This window comes from Mirounga angustirostris, unplaced genomic scaffold, assembly GCF_029215605.1.
Source record: "Mirounga angustirostris isolate CCGP_5_RB_7025 unplaced genomic scaffold, mMirAng1.0.hap1 SCAF_4, whole genome shotgun sequence".
Lineage (NCBI taxonomy): Eukaryota > Metazoa > Chordata > Mammalia > Carnivora > Phocidae > Mirounga > Mirounga angustirostris.
This window is the reverse complement of record NW_026991712.1, coordinates 53183610-53193701: the sequence shown is the minus strand read 5'-3', so window position 1 is coordinate 53193701 and position 10092 is coordinate 53183610. Positions and strand designations below refer to the sequence as shown.

Below are 10092 nucleotides of genomic sequence, written 5' to 3'. Positions count from 1 at the left end.
GTCCCGCATCGGGCTCCCTGCTCTGCGGGGAGCCTGCTTCTCCCTCTCCCACTCCCCCTGCCCTCTCTCGCTGTGTCTCTCTCTGTCAAATAAATAAATAAAATATTAAAAAATATATATATATAATTAAAAAAAAAACAAAAAACAAAACCCTAACTCTAGAGCTTGGTGGAAAATACAAAATTAATTTTAATAGAGGACAAGTGGCAAAAAGAAAAGGTCATATTATCTTTTGACCTAGCAAAGAAGTTCAACTATCTCATCAGAATTTTAAAATGTTACCCTGCCCTTCTCATGTTTCTTGGCATCATAGTGAAAATGCATCTAAGTTAAAGTTGCCAGATTAGTGAAATTTGAATTTCAGATAAACAAATAATTTTTTAGTGTAAGTATGTCTCATGTACTAAATATTATAAATAATTAATATTACATGGGACATACTTCTGCTAAAAAATTATCCCTTGTTTATCTGAAATTCAAATTTAACTGGGCACCCTTTATTTTTATTTGCTAAGTCTGGCAACCCTACTCTAATAGCAATGAGTACCAACAATTCGAAAAACAGTAATATTTTAATGAATGATTGACAGTCAACCAATTTAAAGTTTTGAAGCTAACTTATTCTTCATCCTAAACCTATAGTTAGCTTGCATAATGACACTGTGATTTCACCTTCTTTTAAAAAATGTTCTAGAATCAAAATGTCTATTTTGACTCTCCATGGTCACCAGAATGTGGCTTACAAAAAGGGAACAGTTGTTAGTCCTGGCTAAAAGCCAGACATTTGGTGTAGAATTATCAGTTGCTTATTCTACTAGAAGTTTCAGTGGAAGCTTGTAATGCAGGTTTTCCTTATGGTTTGAATCAAGTAGCCAGGAGACCATTTACATAGCTGTTTATTTTCATTGCATAGTGAAGAGCCCAAGCATTCACACTGAAGAAGACAACGGCAAAGCCTGATAAGCGGTGTGGTTATGGGATAATAACCAGCTTGTGACCTCCCCAGTGAGCTGTGGGTCGCAGAGCAGAGTAGCTGTGAGCCAAGTCTGGATGGAGGTCTTGGCAGGGTACCACCAACAAAGAAAGAAAAACCAGAAGGTTTTACTAAACTGGTCTTTTCATGGACACTTTTTCCCTTCATTTATTCACTGCTCTCAAGCAACCATATAAATCATCTTGTGCCTGAAATCTAAAATTCCAAAGAGTTGGTAGGTGAGCAGCTGTGGGAGGCTGAGGCCTCTTGCCAATATAAAACTCTAAGGACATTCCGGGTCTTTCGCCAGCTCTCAAAAGCCCTCTTTCCTTTCTTCTCTGAGCCCTAGGGATTGGCCAGCCTGTTTCCTTTCCACTGTTACCACCTGTTATTTCCAACTGTGTTTATCTCCTCCCTTGGTACAGTGTGGGACAGAAGACAGCCTCACAACTTCTGGCCTACCTTGTTCATACCAACTGCCATTTACTGACTGCTCACTGTGTGTCAAGCACTCTACTGTGTACTTTAGATCATAGTATTGTTTAACTTGTAATACAATCTTGAGATAGGCAATGTTGTCTCCTGTCTTACAGATGAGGAAATGAAATTCTTAGAAGTCAAAACACCTACCAACACCATGAGTGGTAAGATGTTTTGAACACATTCAGTTATCTCAGTTCAGTTCCTGAGAGAAGCAACGTCCCTAAGTGACGCTGACAGACCATAAGAAATGGGCTTTCCTTAATGCTGTACCAGGTCTTCTTACAGGAAAATACAGAGACCACAGTGGTGATAAAAGTGGATCTTCGAGGCTTGATGAAACTTTCTGAGGTGAGATGAGGAGATAGATAGATCTGGTGAAGAAGTGGTTTTCAAACTTTGATGTATAGAATAATCATCTGGAGGGCTTACTAAAACACAGAAGAAAAGATTTAAGTGTTAAAAAAAAAAAAAGAGGGAATCATAAAACCACTAATATAGGTGAACTTCTATTCCTATATAGCCTTAAGTTGACTTAGCCATGCTCTGAACATTTAAAACACTTGATGGGATGGTAGTTATTTTATCCTGTTGAATTTTCCACCTGGAATTATACAGCAAAACACTTTAAAAATAACATAATATGTGAAAGTGCTAAGGAAAATGAAATGCCTAACATCTTGCTAAATATAACTCAAACTCTAGAAAACATAAGAGAAAAGATGGATCATTTTGACTTCATAAAAGCATTTTTAAAGTCTGTCTGACATATAAACAACACAAACAAAAAAATAAATGATAGATTTTGGTACAAATAAATATAGTAAAAACCATATATATATTATGGTATGTCCATTCAGTGGGAAAATAGGCAGTTGTAAAACAGGAATGTAAAGACTCCTTTGTACTAATATGAAAAGATTTCTAAGAGATGTTAATAAATGAAATAAATGAATTTATAGTTGTCTATAACGGAGAAACTGGAAAACTGGGAGGGAGGAAACATAACTAGAAGAAAGAATTTTCACCATATACCTTTGTACATTTTTTAAGTATAGAATTATATGAATATACTATTTCCCCAAAAAATAAAATAATTAAGAAACCATACAAACAACCAGACACTAAAAAACTTTCACTGTCCCCAGGGCCCCAAATTTCCACAAGCATAGCTTGATTCCACAAGCATAGCTTGATTCCACAAGCATAGCTTGATTCCACAAGCATAGCTTGATTCCACAAGCATAGCTCAGAGACCTACCTTTTTTATAAGCTTTCCCTGGTGATCCTGATGTAGGCGATCCAATGAGGATCACATTTTGAGAAGCATAGGTATAAAGGCTAGAGACTGACTAGGACACCAAAGTAGAGTTCAGAGAGGTAGTAGAAGGGGAAAGAAGGTGTCACAAGAAGTTATTCTACCAACTTCCCTTTTCCTTTGGTACTTTGATCTTGCCATCATAGATCTGCCTGTCTAGGCATTTAGGAGAGGCGAATAATTTTGACCATGTGCAGGTAGCTGCAGATAACAGGAAAGGGAGGAAGAAGAAATTCCAAACGAAGTAAGAAGGGAGAAAACAATTTCTATGGTCACCTAGCCATCCAACTACCATTTTGGGTGACTATATCTATCGAAATGGAGGCTTATTGGAGATCTGATTTTTTTTTTTTTTTAAAGTAGGCTCCACACTGTGGAGCCCAACACAGGGCTTGAATGCACAGTCCTGAGATCAAGACCTGAACTGAGATCAGGAGTCGTATACTTAACCAACTGAGCCACCCAGGTGCCCTGGAGATTTGATTTTTTTAGCACAATGCTTAACAATATTTGTAATCACCTTTCTTTTACTATGATTCCAGTCTATCCCTCCCTGTTGTTCCTGATATCTCTTCGTTTATTAAACCATAGGAGAACATGTCATGAACACACACACACACACACACACACCCTTCTACCTAGACCAGTGCCTTCTCTCACAACACACTAGACCTATCATGAATTGTCAGTTGTCATAATTGAACCTTGAATTTTCCTTTCTGGAGCCAGAACTTGGCAATACACACTGTTTGGAACCTGGGTGTGTGTGGTGGCAGATGTGATAGTAAGAAGTGCTGTGGAAGACAGAGGGCTTGTCCATCAGCGTAAGAGATTCCAGTTAGCTGTCTTCCCCTATTTTTTCATCCCATCCACCCAGTCCTTTATTTCTCTCTTCCATAGATATTTATTACACCTATGCTAGCTGCTGGGTACACAAAGAGATTTAGAAGTAAGACATGGCTCCAGTTATGAAAGAGTTAAGTGGTGGAGCTGTGATTCCAACCTAGTGTGGCTTGTTGTAGTACTGGGAGGCAGGAATGTAAAAAAGGAAATACAAAGGAGAGTAGTCATGTTTTGAAAGTAGTATGCCCAAGCCATGTATATGGTAATGGTGGAGGCACAGAGGAGGTAATGTTCTGGCAGGGAGATGGGTGAGGTGAGATCAGGGAAGGCTTTAGGAGGGAAGTACCACTTGACCTAATTTAACTTTATTACTTCAGCTAGAACTCAGTCTTGTTCCCTTTTTGAGGATGTGAGGTGCTTTTTTTCTTTTTTCTTTTTTTTACTTTTGGCCAAAAAAATCCTGCTTCCTCTCATGGATATTATGAGATCCCTTTTAGTGACCCTCGGCAAAATAATAATCTTGGTCCTTCTAATTTCCTGGTTCTTCATTCTATAGCATGAGAGACGTAAGATCTGTTGACAGTCCAAGAACTAGCTTCTTCCAACACAACAAAAACTTTAACACTGGTTCTTTGCTAACCTCTCTATTTTATAACCTGCCTGCGACAGGTTGTGACATAAATTGGTTTATGACACAAGGGGGTTCTTAAAGGAAGTGTTCCTCTTTTCTTTCTACATGTTTTTAAAACATTTCAATAAAGCTAAATAATTTTGAAAATTACATATTATTCACAGAAATAGAAGTGGAATCACAGAGAGATCTAACTAGTAGATAAAGATGACACTGGCATAAGAAAATCTATGTAGATTTAGTGCCCAGAAGCTGAATTTTGTGTGTGGTGGTGCACATATGTTTTTACCAGTTTGCTATTAAAATCAAACATTTTCAGAGGAGAAAAGAGAGAAGAAACCCAGTTTTATTACCAGCCTTCTTTATGCTTAGAATGTTCATTCTCCATCTTTTTTAATCCTCATCATAATCTTTGGTGTAAATCATATTCTTCTGCACTTTCTCTCTGATCCTGAAAACCTCCACTCCCTCTCAGGACAATTTCTAGTTAATCACTTAAAAGCAAAACAAAACAACAGGCTGTTTCTATGTGACTCAGGAAAGAGTGAAGTAACAGATTTTCACTCTTTTATACATTCTTTCTGGACTTAGCTCTGCAATAGCAAAATCATGCAAAGTACAGCTATTGAACCATATAAAACATCTAGCAGGTGACCATTTATCAGTATCTTAGAAAATGACATCGGGGGGTGCCTGGGTGGCTCAGATGGTTAAGCGTCTGCCTTCGGCTCAGGTCATGATCCCAGGGTCCTGGGATGGAGCCCCACATTGGGCTCCTGGCTCAGAGGGGAGCCTGCTTCTCCCTCTCCCTCAGCCTCTCTCCCTGCTCATGCTCTCTCTCTCTCGATGTGTGTGTGTGTGTGTGTATCTCTGTGTCTCAGATGAATAAATAAAATCTTAAAAAAAAAAAAAAGAAAATGACATCAGGAAGATGTAGAGAGGAGGAGCATTCCAGCAGGAAAGATTCAGTATGTGCAAAGGCATGGAGGCATGGAATGATGGCGAAAGGGATAAGGAAGACTGTAAATGATTCAGAATTACTATAGAGCAGGGGTTGGCAAAATAGGACCCACAGGTCAAATAGTGCCACTGGCCGGTGAACTAAAACTGATTTTTACAACACTTTGAAGTGTTTGAAAAACAATCAGAGGAAGAATAGTTTGCGACACATAAAAACTATGTGAGATTCAAATTTCCGTATTCACAAATAAAGTCTTACTGGAACACAGACACACTCGTTTGTTTGCATATTGTACATGGTTGCATTCGCGCCACAGCTGCAGAGCTGAGTACTCGAAACACAGAATGTACGTGACATTCTCACTGCTTCTCTCTGCTGCTTCATGTACAATAAATCACAGGGATGCAATTTTAACTGTACCTTTTTGAGTACCACATACATCACTATACCAAACCACTTAGGTTTATTACCCATGCATACCTATCATGTCAAAACAAGAAAAGAAAAGTAGGTTTCAAAGAGTATGTTTGAAAGCAGAGTGGAGTGTGGATTATTATGTTACTATGTGGCAAAGCACTGCATTTAATGTGGGACCGCACAGTAGCTGTGCTGAAAGAATATACATTGATGTCACCAGGCTAAACCCTCCTCTCAGCATTTCAACCTGTAGGAAAGTAACAGAAAAAACAACCAGATAATTTTAATTTAAAACAGAATATCTCATCACAGCAAAATTTCTGCACAAAAAAAAAAAGTGAAAATGAGGCTGCAATCAAAGTAACTTTCCAAGTGATTTGTTATTCAAGCAGAAAGCCATCTACCAATACAAGTTAATTAAATTGTGCTTGATTCCAGCATTGAAGAAATATGTACATACAAAAAAGAACATGTTTAAGACTATTAGCCTTTCTGTGAGAGCAGTTGCTTGTGGAGTTGAGGACTGGGAGAGCAAGGTCAATAACCAATTTAAAAACAAGGCAAATGATTTTGAATTGTTTCCTTTGGCTCTTGATGAGTTGACAGATGTTACTCATACTCCTTAATGACTGGTTATTTGAGGAGCTAGGCCAAGTTTGAAGTGACCGAAGAATTAGCTTCTATGAAAAGTATGCATTGAGAAAGGATAGGCAAGATAAAAGTTGAGAAAATGCTAATGCAGTACAACCTGAAGTGGAATCTACCAGGATGTGTTACGGCTGATGGTGATAAAAATATGTGTGCAGCATAAAAAGGCTTAGTTGGAAAGATTTACTAAGTTTGTAAAATGGTAAGGTTGTTCATTGTATTGTTCATCGGCAGCAACTTTGCAGAAAGTCTGTGAATCTATCATGTGTCATTGAAACAGTAATGTCAGTGGTGAACTTCACTTACTTTCAAGGACTTAACAATTGTGGGTTTCATGAATTTTTGTCAGAAATAGAAGCTGAACATCTTGACTTGCTTAATTACAAATCAGTTCAAGAGCTTAATGGTGAAGTTTTATTGTAATTTTCTTAAAGTTTAGGGCTAAGACTGATTTTTTTTTTCTGAATGAAAACCACCCTCATCTACTATTATTGAACACCAAATGGCTTTGGAATAGCTTTTGCTTCAAATCCGATAATGTTTCTTAATAAACTGAACCAAAATTACAAAGTTACAGTTCTCTTATGTGACACATACTGTGGAAGAGTCATTTTGAAGACAATGTTGTTTAAATCATGAATAATGTCAAGTTGCTTTATATACTTCCCATGTTATAAAAAGTGAAACAAGAAGGAAGATCTCCGCTTCTACAGAAATTTGCATAGAGTATATCTTCCAAGTTCTAAAATCAGCAGCATTCTTTGCAGCTCAATGCAAGATCCAAAGGAAATTTTCATATTTCAAAATCAGTTTAACTGTGCAATTGAGGAGCTTCTACCTAACTTTCTTTTTTTTAAAAAAGATTTTATTTATTTATTTGACAGAGACACAGCGAGAGAGGGAACACAAGCAGGGGGAGTGGGAGAGGGAGAAGCAGGCTCCCCACGGAGCAGGGAGCCTGATGTGGGGCTCGATCCCAGGACCCTGGGATCATGACCTGAGCCGAAGGCAGATGCTTAACAACTGAGCCACCCAGGCGCCCCCTAACTTTCAATTAGAAGCGATTAATCTGCAACGTAATGGCATGTTGAAAGGCAAATACTAAGAACCTAATAGAATTCTGTAAATGCCTTCTAAGCAATGAATATGTTCAATTAAAATTGTGTGCTAATGGATTAATAACAGTATTTGGCAGTATTTATCTCTGTAAAAAGACATTTCAAAGATAAAATCCATAAAATCTTATTAGAGAAGTAGCATCACCAGATGAAAAATTACAATCAATTGTAATAATAGGGAATGCTAATATTGAACCCCAATCTAGCAAAATGTTATTACCCCCCCAATTCCATTCTTCTCATTAGTAGACAAAATTGTACTCAATTATTACTATGTTCTAAATTTCATTAAAAATTTTTTGTGGAAATTTGTTTTATCTTTCTATAAATATGTACATAATATCTTCAATTTTGTTTCTTGGGTTACAGAGCCTAAAATATTTATTAACCTGCCTTTTACAAAAAAAAAGTTTGCTAACCCCTACTATAGAGTAATAAGTGAATGGTAAGTTTCTCTTGTGGCAGAGTAGCTTGTATTAAACTAGGCTTCCCACAGATAACATTTATAAACTCTCCGTAAAATATATTTTTTTAAAAGATATATATATATTAAAGATTTTATTTATTTATTTGACAGAGAGAGACACAGCGAGAGAGGGAACACAAGCAGGGGGAGTGGGAGAGGGAGAAGCAGGCTTCCCGCGGAGCAGGGAGCCCGACGTGGGACTCGATCCCAGGACCCTGGGATCATGACCTGAGCCGAAGGCAAACGCCTAACGACTGAGCCACCCAGGCGCTCCTAAAAGATATTTTTATTTATTTGAGAGAGAGAGAGAGGATGAGTGAGGGGGAAGTTCAGAAGGAGAGGGAGAAGCAGACTCCCTGCTCAGAAGGGAGCCCAATGCAGAGCTCAATCCTAGGACCAGGCTCCATTCCAGGACCCGGAGATCATGACCTGAGCCGAAGGCAGATGCTTAACCGAGCCATCCAGGCGCCCCTCCACAAAATATTAAAACCAACTATTTGAAGACACTGGAGAGCAATAAAAGCGGGCAGACCCTGAAAGGGATTAAACCATTGAGAGATGGGACCTCTTGTGTGAGACCCAAATCTATACAGCATTTCTGTTAGGATATTTCCCAAGTCTACTTGACTTGAGATATGTCAGCTGACAGAATTCAAAGGTGCTAGAGTATTTGGAAATTGTAGAGGTTATCTCAGAGATGAGGGAGCTACAGAGGAAAGAAGCCCCCTCATCCATGCATAAATACCACTCAAATTCAGACTTCAAGAAATGCCAAAGGAAGTTCTTCAAGCTTGAATAAAATGTGGTCAGAAGAAAATTTGGATCTCAGAAAAAAATTGAGAGAACTAAAAATGTTAATTATGTGGGCAAATGAAAATATATTTTTTTCTTCTCTTAATTTTCTTAAAAGACATGATTGTTTAAAGCAGAAATTGTAATGCCATTCTGTGGGCTTTATAATGTATATAGATTCAAACTAGTGCAAAGATGAGTGTGAAAGGTCCTATACTGTTTCAAGGAGCTTATATTTTACATGAAGTTGTATTATATTAATTCAAAGTAGATTCTAATAAGGTAAGGAGGCATCTTGTAATCAAACAACTAAAAAAAAATGCAGAGATAGCTAAGCCAACAGAGAAAGGAAAATGAAATATCAAAAATGATCTGATGAACACAAAAGAAGACAGGAAAGGAGGAACAGGGAAATGAAAAACGGATGGGACATATAGAAGACAAAATAGCAAAATTGAAAACCTAAATTCAACCTTATCAATAATTACATTTGTAAGTGGACTAAACATTCCAATTAACGGGAAGATATATATAGACTGGGTTAAAAAGCAAGACTCAACCATTTACCATTTGTGGAAAATGTACTTTAAGCCTAAAAACACAGACAGGTTGAAAATAAAGGCTAGAAAAAAATACTTCATCAACCTGTGAGCATAAGAATTGGTATGGTTAGGGGTGCCTGGGTGGCTCAGTCGTTAAGCGTCTACCTTCGGCTCGGGTTGTGATCCCAGGGTCCTGGGATCGAGCCCCACATGGGGCTCCCTGCTCAGCGGGAAGCCTGCTTCTCCCTCTCCCACTCCCCCTGCTTGTGTTCCCTCTCTCGCTGTGTCTCTTTCTGTCAAATAAATAAATAAAATCTTAAAAAAAAAAAAAAAAAGAATTGGTATGGTTATATTAATACCAGACAGAGTAGACTTATATAAGACAAGGAGTAACACCAGAAATGAGGAAGGACATTTCAAAATGATAAAAGGATCAATTTATTAAGAAGACATAAAAATCCTAAGTATGGATTACCTAATAATGATAAACCTTTAATATATATAAATTAAAAGAAGAAACAGACAAATAGTGACAGTTGGAGATTTACCACCACCCTCTTAGTAATTGATAGAACAATAAACAAAAATATTAGTAAGGATACAGAAAATCTTAACAACGCTATCAACCACCTTAACCCGATTGACATTTGTAGACCACCACCTCCAACAACTACAGAACACATGTTCTGTATGGAGAATACACATACATGGTGCGTGCACCAAAAGAGACCATATGCTAGGCTATAAAACAAGTCTCAGTTAATTTCAAAAGACTGAAATCTTACATAGTATTTTCTGACAGCCCCCAGAAAAACTAATTAGAAAATGATAAGAAATCCAAGAGAATCCCAAATATGTGGAAATTAAATAGCATACTTCTAAATAACACCTGGGTCAGAAAAG

At 37.6% G+C, this 10092-nt stretch overlaps 1 long non-coding RNA gene across 3 annotated transcripts in view; it reads right to left on the bottom strand.

The window, feature by feature from the left end:
• The window catches only part of LOC123858951 (uncharacterized), a 95608-nt gene continuing 85516 nt past the window's right edge, over nucleotides 1-10092 (bottom strand). For all 3 annotated transcript variants that reach the window (XR_010410630.1, XR_010410629.1, XR_006794308.3), the window contains one exon: nucleotides 1-1884. This is a non-coding gene — a long non-coding RNA (uncharacterized LOC123858951). The remainder of the gene's footprint in view (nucleotides 1885-10092) is intronic.